The sequence below is a fragment of the Penaeus monodon genome, chromosome 4 (assembly GCF_015228065.2).
Source record: "Penaeus monodon isolate SGIC_2016 chromosome 4, NSTDA_Pmon_1, whole genome shotgun sequence".
Taxonomy (NCBI): Eukaryota; Metazoa; Arthropoda; class Malacostraca; order Decapoda; family Penaeidae; genus Penaeus; species Penaeus monodon.
Genome location: NC_051389.1, coordinates 2,616,594 through 2,630,752, shown reverse-complemented (window position 1 = coordinate 2,630,752; position 14,159 = coordinate 2,616,594).

Below are 14,159 nucleotides of genomic sequence, written 5' to 3'. Positions count from 1 at the left end.
CTACAGAAAATTTAAATAAAAATTAGTCGCTCCGGAACGAACAAATTCTTTCAAAAAACAAACAGTAACTGTAATTGTAATCCGCAGTTCGCCAGAAACACAAAAATATCTTTCATCCAGTTGTGGTCTTTGCTTCGCTCTCGCTGTTGTCGCTCTGAGGAGGTGATGGGCGGCAGTAGATTGGCATGGCCAACCCAGAGGGTTTTTCTATCTCCTGTCCCAAGACCTGTCTCATGGTCACCATTGAAGTCTGCTGCATCGCCCCTCACCGCCAAATGCTCGTCCTCATCTCGTCAGCGTCTGCCAGCGGTCCTCTATGCGCCCGCTTACTGGTGCTTGACTTCATCTTCTTTTTCACCATGGCCCCAGGAGTAGAGCTTCCTGGCCCATTATGACACCACAAGCCAGTGCGCCAGAGTCCTCAAAGGAATCAGCAACGGCCCCACACCATACCAACTCCTCGCTCCCCGACGACCTTCTGGGACGCTCCACTTCCTCACAAGTGCCCAGCTTTGGGCAACAAGCTCGGCACCTTCTGGGCCTATCGGTCAGAGAAGTTAGCTACCAAACACTGTAACTAACCAGTCCCCTGGTCCCAACAAGACTCCGCCCAACCTGCTACTCCATCAGCCAAGCTGCAGGTTTTGATGGGCTCCCACGAGGCCCTATTCCACGCAATCACTCTTGATAGTCGACACCGGATTCTGACCTCTGTCCTGGGGGCCAGGTGCAGTCGGTCAGCGTAACTACCCTGCACAGCACCAACCTCCTGAAGCAAGGGCACATCTTCAAAAAACCGTGCGCCGCCTCCCAGCTTCCGTCCAAGGTCGAACACACGCCTTACTCTGCATCAGGTAGTCAGGCCCAGCAAGCGTGCTCGTCAGATTCGGCCACATACACCGGCAGCCTGTGCCACTGTGCTGGCCACACCGCCAATACGAGGCCTCCACTGGCCCCTTGGCTGGCACACAATGCCCCGGTGACACCACACAGTCTCTGTGGTGTGCATCTGGAAGTCGCATAGTGGCCAACATATCAGGCTGCACAATAGGGGTCTTCTCTCAGCCCCAGTGTCCACTGTCCAGGGTGGCATGGCTTCCCTCTATTGAGCCCTCCACCTGCATCTGCTGGTTTCGAAAGACGGCAGCGTTACCCAAGTCGGGCCCGGAAACCAAGGATGGCTTGGATTCGGCCCCCTGCTCCAGCCTGATCCGAGTTTTTCCGCTGTACTCACTTCCTTAGCCTTAGGACATGCGCTCGGATGGTACGCATACCTACCACAGTCCTTGCAGCACTACTGGACGCATCAGACTCCTCCGGTTTGAGAGGACGGTGTGTCATCCGCTCCTCTGACACTGAATACGTCTGTGACCTACCTCTCCGCAGCCCCAACACAAGCCTTGGAAAGTTCTCGGGCTCACCTTCCTCCATGCTATTTTCTCCACTTTAGCCTTCCGGCCCCGGAGGTCACGGGGGGCTGAGCACTGGCCCTAGGCCACTCTTGCTTCAGGACTGCCTCGAACTCCAAGGCCATTCGCCAAGAGCGCCACCTGCAGGTCATCAGGGTGTGCCTGCTTGACGTAGATTTGCAGCTGCTGGTGCCTGTAAAGTGTCAACAAAGAAATCACGGGCGCCAGGACCACGATCATCGCTTCCGAGCCGCAGGTTATGACCTCCCTTAACATAGCGCCCCCACATCCTGCGCCAGTTGGGCCAGTGTCTCGCCACGCTCAACAGTCCGCTTCTTCTTCAAGCGGGCCCGATATCACCTCGGCCTGGTGGTGGTGCCCGAAACGGCGTTTCAAGTCCTTCCACCCCGCTGGTTGTAGAGCCTGTTGGGATGCCGGCAAGATCCCAACCTGACTTCCCAACCACCGCGGGGCCCTTAGCGCCTGTTACCCAGCTGCGGGGCCTTCTCTTCTTCTGGCTCCCGCCCTGGGGCAGATGCCAGCATTTCAAATTGGCAACATTATGCCTCCCAGCCACCTTCCCGTCGTACTCAGACTGGCTTACGCCTCACAGAATAGTCTGGAGGCCAAGGGGCTGCAGGGTGGAGAACGCGTGCCGTGAACTAACACACCGGGGGGGGAGGAAGGGGGGTGAGGGAGGAAACGAGGCGGGGACCGGTCCGAGTTTGCCGCCACTAACCCAAGGGAGGGGTTTCCCGATGGGCCCCATTTTCTGTACGACCATGGCCCGACACGCCTGCGGGGCCCCGGGGGGTTTCCTGCCAGGGCCCCCGGGCAGCCCAGAAAATCGACACTCGGGATCTGTTCCGAACCTCGTCTCCTTCTCTCCCTTGCAACTTTCTACCTCGTGACGCCGCCTTCCCCTTCACTTCCTCCTCGCCTAAACCTCGCCCTCAGGTCGCACCCCCTCCATCAGTTCACCTTCACGCTTTTGCAGGCCTTGTCGGTATACTGCTGAGTTTCCATCTTAAAGATGAAAGTTTTGCTTTGTAGCACCCAACAGCGGCAGAACTGTTCCTCTCCCTTCCCTTGCCGTCCGACGAGATGGTGCCCTGCTGTGGGCCCTCTGGCCTGCTTTTCTCCCCTTTGTGCTTTTCCTCCCCCCCCCGGCCAGCAGGCATGATCAGGTCCACGGCTCAGTTTTCACCTCACTCGTGCCGCCTCATCTAGCCTCCTCTCCCTCATGGCTGCTGCCATTTTTTGGACGACAGATAAATCGGCGCTCTACTGACAAATATAAAACACACTCCTGATACCATTTGTTTACGCCCCTCGTCTCTCCATGGCCGGTAGGCAGAGGGCGGTATCCAAGGGTCGTAAACACTGAACGCCCAAGGGGCACAGCGTCCCAGAACCACGGGGGAAAACCCACTGTGGGGAGGCCGGGCACGAAAAAAACAAAATGGTCTTTTTTTTATTTCCCAAAAGTTATTTATGACATTTTTTAGGCACAATAAGGGGGAAACCAGCATGTCACACTGCACGAACAGTTAAAACGGCAAAAAAAATTATCAGGTCACAAGGCACAAAAAAGGGTCTTCACAGGAGCAAAACCCAACCGCGTTTTTGGCTTGTTCCTCTGCTCCCCCCGTCCAGCCAGCTGCGTCATGTTTGCCCGGCCCCTTTCTGTTAACACATCCCCAGGTCACCTTTTCATGTTAACACTTTTTTTCGCACAGAGACAAAGACCCACTGGCGTAGCAGTATATATAATTTAAAATATATATATAATATATATTTTAATATATAATATATATATATAATATAATATATATAAATAATATTTTATTAATAATTTTATACACTATATACTAACATATATAATAATTATATATATAATATTATATATTTTAATAATATATATAAAATATAAAAATATATATATTTTTTGGAAATTTAATACGAGATGACACAATATTTCATGTTATCAAAAGCACTCGACTGAATAACAAAACGCTGGTATCGCAAGTTAAACCAGAAGGGTTTTATTAACTTGAAATCGCGGAAACTTTCCAAACATATGTCACTGTAATCTTTTAAAAAATTGTGTACATAATCACTCAGCTGCTGAGACCACATGCATGAGGAGTTAATATTATTCCCTATTTTTTCGATATCTAGAATAAATGAAAATCATAATTGCAATGTGCTTTTAGGTAAGCAACTAGGCAGCTTGGGGGAAAAAACATGGAAAATATGAAAAATATAGGGAGGAAATTTTTACATTTAAGGTTGATTTCTCGGCAAAGCTCCCGGTCAAAGACAGGAAAAGAAAAAGAAAAATAGGAAAAGAAAAAGAAAAAGAGACAAAAACGAAAACGAAAAAAAAAACGAAAAAAAAATCGGAGACAGAAAATGCAAAATCCAGAGAGCCAACAAGATCCAAAATTGACGCACGGATTTTCCCTGACCCCTTCGGCCCCGCCCCCGCGTGCTCGTTTGGGCACCGCTTATTGCCATCACCCCCTTGCCATGAGGCCTGATCAAGCAGCATCAGCGCTGGAAGTACAAAGCAAATCCCGCCACGAGAAGATGGGAAGGATGCTGCGCGCCTTCGCCAGGGACCACTCACAGGCCTTAAAGAACCTCGAAATCGCCCAGCGGGAAATACAAGATCGGAAGGACACCTTGACCTCGCAGATGGCCAGACAACAGGAAGGAGAGAGAAAAAAACACAAGGACATGTTGTGGTTCTCAAACCTCTCCGCTCGTGACATCATCCTTCGGAACAGTAGGAAAATACTGGGTCAAACGAGTTTATCTGCGAGGTCTTGTGGCCGTCTCTCCGTCAAAACCCCCCGCGTTATGCACGAATCTAGCGAGGACGCTGGGATTTTGAACTTGTTTACCTTGACGCTCAAAGCACCAGAAGAAAAAGAAGAAGAAAAAGAAGAAAAAGAAAGCGAATCTATAATTAACTGAGGAAACCTACTCAGAAGCAAAAATCGCGAATTCAATTCTTTAAGTGTTAGAGCCATCAGAAACAATGGCTAAGTTAAGAGCGAAAAGAATATATTCGGAAAAAAAACAAGTTGTCTCTAACCTGTCATTAACCAGTTATGCACACTATATACCCCTGGGTCTTTTGCTCTTTGTAATAAGATCCAATTCTAGCTATATTACGTGGTAGCTAAAGTTCCAGTTTGTATTTGTTCGTTGTTCAGTTTTGGATAAAAGTTTAAAATCTGATATAGATTATAATTATTATGAGATAATTACCTTAATCTTATACAGTTTTGAGCTATCATTATATTTATGTCTTTGAGAAAGTCATCACAGGGGCATCCATGTTCTTTAGACATATTTCAATGAGTTGCAAATATAATTGCAATGAGCTGAATTTTATTGGTTTAATAAAGGAAACGGCACCATTTTAATTTTTTTATACTCACAAGTTGCTGTGATACATGGAAATAGTTTAGCAGTGGTTAACTGGAAGCTGCCAGCGGCCATCCATCGAAGTGCTGTCAAGAGCTGTATGTAGGGTGGTCCAGTCAAAACTATCCATGATTTTCTTATTATAGCAAACTGTCTTAAAACACACGCACACACACACATTTATGTATGCACAGTAAAAAAAAAAAAAATAAAAAAGTAAAACAAATTTGATCATATGCATGCGAAAAAAAAAATGTTGAAGTTTAAGAGAACAGCGTTGTATAAGATGCTAAAATTTTTTTCCCTGTAAATATCTACACATATTAAACCCTATTATGTACATGAACAAAAATAAGGGCTGTGTGAATGTATAAATCTTTCCTACAGTCCCTTTTCATTTTCCCATGCTTCCCCCTAGAAAAAAGAGAGGCAGGTCGAATTCAGTGTTTTCAACGTTTATCATAGAACATTTTTTTTACACATTGGATCTATAAAATGTTAGTTTACGGTGAAAAGTCAAAATCTAATATTCACCATTTCGTCTTCTGATTCATCCGACGTCGATGGATGATAAGAACAGTTTTGTTTTTTTATTTTTTTGTTTTTTCTGTTGCAGGGCCCCAAAAAGAAGTTAACTTAGTATAAATTTCCTTTTAATGGTATGTACATTTGTTCTTTAATATTAGTGTGCTGATTGAAAGGAAAATAATACGAGTTTATACGTTCAATAATCTGTATTCCCTCCCTCTGCCGCTAAAACATCCTCCAAAGCTCGTGGCATCGGCGTTTGGAGGAGTCATTTTTATGCCCTTCATCACTGCGCTGAAGTTCCCATGCATGCAATGGGTTTTCGGTGACACCAATTAGACTGCAGGGACTTTGGTCTCATTTCCGCCGTCAAAAACTGCCGTGCTACACTTTCCTATGACCCCGCCCCGTTGTTTTACATAAAACACCTGAATCTCGCTGATGAGCGTGCGGGGGCGCCTCTGCCTGGCTTGAAACTGGGAGAAACTGGGAAGTTCAAGTTTGACGCTAAACTGTATGCTGTATTATTATTCAGCACCGATGAGGCTGTTAATGAGGATATTATTGTACCTAGTACTAGATATTTTATCTCGTGCAAAACTATCTAACTATATATATAATATATATATATATATATAATATATATATATTATATTAAAATTAATATAATAATAATAATACATATACACACACACACACACAACAATATATATACAAACCCAAATTTTTATACATATATTATTAATTAAAAATAGTAACATTTTATATACAACTGTAAATTTTTATTATGTAATGTATAAATATCTACATCTGTGACCATAATGTGATCCTAAAAAATATCTCTCAACACTTAGGTAATGTGGGAAAACATTTTAACATTTCACTAGATAGTCATGCCCTATAAAAAAATCCTTTTTAAAATCTACTCTACTACCAAAGATAGTAATATGGAATATAAGCTTTAATATTAAAATGCTTTCATATTTAGAAGGCCTTGGCTAAGAGCGAAACTGAAATTTATCTTCCGTATGCTTTCGCTTTTAATTTCACATTCATTGTCCGGCCGGCAATGAAGCATATTGTTTTTTTTTACAAATTATGCTTTCCTTGGGGATATTTAGGCCCCCAAAACTGTCCCATGATGTGGATACGAGAATATCTCAAACAGACTCGTTTTTTTATAAACGGTTTTTGAAAGGTCAAAAAGAAATTACAGAAATTTATATTAGTTTACACAATCAGTTTACTCACTGTGCACTTATGATTGAATATGAAGGCGTAAAACTCATGTATTTTCCTTAATATGTAATTAATGTAAATTAACAAAGAGTGACGTATTCAAAACATTTCAGGAAGTGTGACGTTCGAAACCGATGTCGATAGACGAAAGAAAAAGTATGATGGGAGGCGCTCAGTTCTTCATCGTTTTATTTGTAATTTTAAGATGTGATAACTAAGTATATATATCGCTATTTCCTAATGTAATATCAGGAAAACAGAGACTGATAATCTAATCTAATAATAATAATAATAATAATAATGTTACGCCGACCGCATCGCTTCGCAACACCCCAAGAGGTAGGAGGACGGCGTCTATTTCCACAGGGTGGAACCTGAACAGCTCCAAGAGGCACCGAGCACCACAGCGTCCCAGAACACCACGAGGGGAAACGCCAAGGGGCGAGGCAGGGCACGAAATAAACACAAAATGACAGTCTTTCCTTTATTAACACAAGTTATTTACCCGTATACTTTTCTATAGTCACAATACAGGGGGATACCAGCATGTCACACTGCACGATACAGCTTATAACAGGGCAACACAAAGTATATACCAGGTCACAAGGGCACACACGAGGTCTTCACAGGAGCAGCACCCAACTGCGTCTCTCTCAACTGCGTCTGGCTTGTTCCTCCGCTCCTCTGCTCACAGCCAGTTGCATCATGTTTGCCCAGGTCCCTTCATGTTAACACATGCCCAGGTCATCCTTTTCATGTTAACACATGTTTCGCACGGAGACAAAGACCCACTGGCGTAGCACTATCCCCCCCCCTATCAAGCAGACGACCCGTCTGCTCTGACATACCTAAACCTGAAACAAACTACAGAAAATTTCAATAAAATTAGTCCTCAGGAATAAACAAAATTCTTTCAAACAAAAGTAACCGTAATTGAAAATCAGTTCTCAGAAACACAAAAATCTTTCATCCAGCGCGGCTTTCTTCACTCTCGCTGGGGTCGCTCTGGAGGAGGTGTGGGTGGCGGTAGATTGGCAGTGGCACCCAGAGGGGTATCTCCTGCCCCAAGACCTGGCTCATGGTCACCATTGACGTCTGTTGCATCGCCCTCGCCGTCCAAATGCTCGCCCTCATCTCGGTCAGCGTCTGCCATGTCCGCTACTGGGGCTAACTTCATCTTCTTTTTCACCATGGCTTCCATGGTAACGCCACAGCCAGTCCACGTGGACAACAGACGGTCGTTTTCGCCCTCTGCGAATTCGATAGGTGACATCAGAGAGGGCCGCTACCACCGTTGTATGGCCCTTCCCAGGGGCTCTGTAGCTTCGGCGAGAGCCCTCGCTTCCGACGCGGTTTGTGCAGCCACACTCTGTCACCTATGTTGTACCTCACTTCCCTCATGCGCCAGTCATAGGTCTCCTTCATGGCATGGCCGGCTACCTTGAGCTTGCCACGCACTCGTCGGTGCACCTCCGCCAGCTTAGCGGCGCCCCGGGTTTGCGCAAGTCCTCGAGGAAGTCAGGCAATGGCCCCACACCAACCAACTCCTTGCTCCTCGACGACTTTTCTGGATGATCCATTTTCTCACAAGTGCCCAGCTTGCCCAGCTGGCACATTCTGGGCCTATCGGAGAAGTTAGCTACCAACACTGAAAACTAACCCCTCCCCTGGTCCAACAAGGCTCCGCCCAACCACTACACCATCAGCCAGCTGCAGGTTTGGATGGGCTCCACGAGGCCCTCTACTCCACGCATCAACTTTTTGACAGTCGACACCGGATTCTAGACTCTGTCCGGGGGGCAAGGTGCAGTCGCTCAGCGTAACTACCTCTGCACAGCCAACCTCTGGAAGCAAGGGCACCTCTTCACCGTGCACCCTCACCAGCTTCCGTCCAAGGTCGACACACGCCTTACTCTGCGTCAGGTAGTCAAGGCCCAGCAAACAGTGCTCGTCCAGATCGGCCACATACACCGGCAGCCGGTGAACCGTGCTGCCCACGCCAATACGAGCCTCCACTGGTCCCTTGAGCTGCACACAATGCCCCGTGACACCACACAGTCTCTGTGGTGCATCTGGAAGTCGCATAGTGGCCAAATATCGGGCCCGCACTAGGGTCTTCTCAGCCCCAGTGTCCACTGTCAGGCGGCAGTGCTTCCCATCTATTGAGCCCTCCACCTGCATCGTGCTGGTTCGACGGCAGCTTACCCAAGTCGGGGCCCGGGAACCGAGGACGGCTGGGTTTCGGCCGCCTTCTCCAGCCTGTCCGAGTTTTCCTCCTGTACCACTTCCTTAGCCTTAGGACATGCACTTGGATGGTGACCATACCTACCACAGTCCTTGCAGCACCTGCGGAAGGCATCAGAATCCGTCCGGTTAAAGAGGACGTGTTTCTCCGCTCCCTCCGACACCAAACTACGTCTGTGCCCTTCCTCACCGCAGCCCCAACACAAGCCTTGGAAAGTGCTCGGGCTCACCTTCCTCAATGCTAATTTCTCCATTTTAGCCTTCTGGCCCCGGAAGTCATGGCGGGGAGGGAGCAACGGGCCCCTAGGCCACTCGTTCCCTTTCAGGAAGGCCTCGAACTCCAAGGCCCTCGCCAGCCCCACCTGCAAGTCCTAGGGTGTGCCTGCTTGACGTAGATTTGCAGCTGCTGGTCCTGCAAAGCGTCAACAAAGAAATCGCGGGCCAGGGACCACGATCATCTCTTCCGAAAGCCGCGGGGTACGACCTCCTTACCAGCGCCTCCACATCCTGCGCCAGCTGGGACAGTGTCTCGCCACGCTCACAAGTCCGCTTCTTCAAGCGCGCCTGATATACCTCGGCCTGGTGGTGGTGCCCGAGACGGTTTTTCAAAGCCTCCGCCACGCTGGTGTAAGAGGATGTTGGGATGGCGTAGATGCCCAACACTTCCACCGCGGGCCCCTTAGCGCTGTTACCAGCTGCAGGGCCTTCTCTTCCTGGCTCCACCCCTGGGCAGATGCCAGCATTTCAAATTGGGCGACATATGCCTCCCAGGCTACCTTCCCGTCGTACTCAGCTGGCTTACGCCTCACAGAATGTCTGGAGGCCGAGGGGCTGCAGGGTTGAGAATGTGTGCCGTGAACTAACACACCTGGGGGGGAGGAAGGGGGGGAGGGAGGGCAATGAGGCGGGTTGACCGGGTCCGAGTTTGCCGCCACCTATACCCAAGGGAGCGGTCCGATGGTCCCCAGCCTTCTGCAGCGACCCCCTGGCTCCGACACGACGCTGCGAGGCCCCGGGGGGTTTTTTGCACGGACCCCAGCAGATTCCGTAAACCTGACACTCTGGCATCTGTTGCCAGAACCTCGTCTGCCTTCTCTGCTTGCAACGTTACTAACCTCGTGACGCCGCCTTTCCCCCTTCACTTCCTCCCTCAGGCCCTGAACCTCGCCCTTCAGAGTCTGCACCCCCTCCATCAGTTCACTCTTCACGCTGTTTTCAGGCCTTGTCGGTGTACTGCTGAGTTTCCATCTTCACCCGATGCAAGATGCTCTGTAGCAACTCAACAAGTTGGGGAGAACTGTTCCTCTGCCTTCCTTGCCTGCATCTCGACGAGATGGTGCGCCTGCTCGTGTGCCTGCTCTTCTGCCCTTTGTGCCATTTCCTCCCTCATACCGGCCAGCATGGCAGTGATCTGGTCCATCTGGCTCGGCTTCACCTCACTTGTGCCTGCCTCAGTCATAGCCTCCTCTCCCTCATGGCTGCCGCCATCTTTGGACGACATGATAAATCGGCGCGTCTCACTGTCAAATATCACAAATCCCACTCCTGACACCATTGTTACGGCCCGGTGCCTCGTTCTCTGCCCACCAACACAAGCAGGCTAGGCAGACGGGGTGCTATCCACAGGGTCGTGAACACTGAACAGCTCCAAAAAGGCACCGAGCACCACAGCGTCCAGAACACCACGAGGGGAAAAGCCAAGTGGCGAGGCAGGGCACGAAAAAAAACAAAATGACAGTCTTTTTCCCTTTTTTAACACAAGTTATTTACCCGTATACTTTTCTATAGTCACAATACAGGGGGAAACCAGCATGTCACACTGCACGATACAGCTTATAACAGGGCAACACAAAGTATATATCAGGTCACAAGGGCACACACGAGGTCTTCACAGGAGCAGCACCCAACTGGTCTCTCTTGGCTTGTTCCTCCGCTCCTCTGCTCACAGCCAATTGCATCATGTTTGCCCGGGTCCCTTCATGTTAACACATGCCCAGGTCATCCTTTTCATGTTAACACATGTTTCGCACGGAGACAAAGACCCACTGGCGTAGCAATAATAATAAAATAATAATAATAAAATCAGATTCGTCAACTCTAGCACGATAAAATAGTGCAAAGCACTTTTTTTTTTTTGGGTACTGAAAGATATTCAAAAATATAAACACATGAACAAAACAGCGTATGGCTTCATATATCTCGTTCATTTGTCTCGGTCCACGAATATTGTAGTTAGATCGCCATATAGCAACACTAGCCAGAAAGAGGTACTCAGCTCTTTATTGACCACAAGTAAAGGTGTCGATAGTTTTTTTTTTCTGACTGTACATGGTTATAGTATTCCTCTGTCAGTGAACAGTACTGTGCTAAACAATTTTGAAACAAAGTACATCTTTATGTCTTTTGTAATTTCATGTTTCACAAGGCTAATGAATACCTGGAAAGGGCACGGAATGTGTTTTCGAAATTAAGCATTATAAATATACTAATTAGGATGTTAAATTCTGTTAAAATCAAGTAAATAACAACTCTGTGAATTTTAATGCGGCATTGTCAAGCGACCGCCACGGCCTCCACTCATGGCGGGTAAACTCCCAAGGCATGTATTCTGGCAAGACGCAGGCTTCCCCTGTCTCTGATTATTCATCCTAAAGTGAAACTAATCCAAGCACTATGATGCCCAATATTCAATAGGGAATCTGTTGGCCTTTGCCGGAGCGGGAGGCCTGGAGTCAGTAATGCCAAGCTGAGTTTGGCTGCACAAGTCATATCTTCACAGAGAAGCGGAGTTATTTATTTTAAATGGGAAAAAAGGTGTTTTATCACTTTTAAAAATCACTCCTGATATGGTAACTATAGCTGGCAGCATTTATCTTACCTGATATATGTGGATATTTTGGTGAAGAGTGCCTACAAAGTAAATGGTAAATACTTCCAAAGTGAAATGTTTATAAATTCAACTGCAACTTAATCATTATTTGCGACTAAAAAAAAAAAAAAATACATTCGCAGCTTTTTGGGTCTTCATGATAATTCTATTGACTCCTGTTTAACTTTACCTTTAACTTTCTTAGATGGGCGATGTTCCAATATTTTGCCGTTCGCGAACGCCTGGTGAAGCTGAAAGTGGTGTTTTGTGGTACGAAGCCGAAACAAAGCTGAAACAAACAATGGTGAAGCTGAAAGTGGAGTTTTGTAGCACGAGTTTTGTGGATTAGATTAGCGGTTGACAACGCCAGGCGAATCACCTGGCAAAGAGTCGGGTATTGCCTGCCTGCCTGCCTCTCTCTCTCTCTCTCTCTCTCTCTCTCTCTCTCTGTCTCTGTCTCTGTCTCTGTCTCTGTCTTCTTTTTCTTCTCTCTCTCTCTCTATTCCTTCTCGTCTCTCTCTCTCTCTCTCTCTCTCTCTCTCTCTCTCTCTCTCTCTCTCTCTCTCTCTCTTATCTCTTCTCTCTTTTCTCTTTTCTCTCTCTCTTCGAGGTGTTTCATCAAACTTTTAATGAATGCTGCACATTTTGAATGTCCTTAATTAAGTTCAAATCTACCTTTTAGTTCCTTATCTGTTAGTGTCTTTCTGTTTGAAGTGCTTTTAACGATGGGTCTAGATACAACTATAGGCCTACCATTCCTTTATCGAAACTTGAAAAACTCACAAACCATTCATGGTCAGCAGTGATACTCACTTGTGTGACAATGATCCTGATAACTTCATGCAATCTAAACTGAAAGTGTGCAGTCCCCTCTGTAAATAGTACTGCCCGGATAATTTACCTTCTCACCTCTTCTGTGAAAACTCCATATCTCCCGAGTTCTTTGCCACATTTTGAATCCTTTACATGGCAATGCCTATACCCTATGTCCCATCCACTGGACATCATTACCTTATGTGAAATAAAAGTAACATAAATCATACAGAACCTCTTTTCCCATATTCAATATTATACGATTTTCTCCATCAATCAGACTAGAAGTAGTGGAGGCTTCTCTGTTTACATTAGTAACAAATATAACTGCATTCAAAGACATGATCTCTCGCTGTTAGAGGGAAGTATCGAAGCTCTTTGATCGTAAATGATACTGTAAAGTAATTACAGGGGAATTCTACCGTCAACCCTAAAGTAATATCATATGATAACTGGAGATTTTGATACAGACCTTTTAAAGGCAGACGATGGCAATGTTGTACAGGATTTTATCAGTCTTTTTCATTCCGAATTCTTTTTCAGTGTAATCTCCAGAGCAACGAGGTAACGGATATGTTGGTAACGATCACAGCCCATGTGTGAACGATCAACTTAACGTCATGAAGCAATAACGGGGTGCTTCATAACCACATTTCCGATCACTTCCCCGTCATGGCAGCATTTAACATGAACGTGATTAACATAGGAAAGCCTTAAAATACCAAATATAGAGACAGCAGCGACGATAATAGATCGAATTTCAAAAGCTTAATGAAATCGTGTGGGATCTAGCGTTTGCTCCACCAGGCCTTAATATGACTTATCTTAATTTCATAACATTCAGAGCATGTTTTATCAAATACTTGCCCGGAAAAATTCAGATACATAAAATAGCCTTAATGAAGCCGTATATTAGTAAAATTAAACCGCTCATCAGAGAGAAAAATAAGGTACAAAGGGAAGATGCCAAGTCACCCATTACATTTGGAGAGGTTTCCAGGCGGTCGAGGAATCAAGGAACTGTAAAAGATTCGTAATGCGAGGCGGCAGTACTAGCATGAGAAACTTTAAAACAATGCGGGAAACTCAAAGGAAACTCGGAAGACAGTCTACACCATCTTAAGCAAAAAGGCCACAATGTCAGTCTCAATCAATCATTATTGAAGGCCAGGAAGTGAGTGTCATTGCTCAGCATTTTAATACTTTTTTTCATAAACATTCCTAAGAGCTTAGCGTCTGCATTTCATGAAAACCGTTGTTATCTCCACATATATTTCTTACAAATCGTCAACAGATTCCTCTACTCCTTTTCCGACTACTACCAAAAAAAGGAAGGAAAGAAAGAAAGAAAGAAAGAAAAAAAAAACAATAGATCAAAGAAAAGAAAAAAAACTCAGGTGCTGACAACATCGATATTACTCTTATAAAACCTGTGTTCCCGAGTATCAGTCTGGTCCTCCACCTCACAAACTCGTCATTAACCACAGGCATTTTCCCAGTCATGGAATACTGCCAAGATATCCAGCTTTTTATCAGCCTCTGGCAAAATTCTAGAAAAATGATATTAGCTAATAGTTTTAGAAACATTCTGCGAGGAAAATAAGATTGATCAAGTTCAG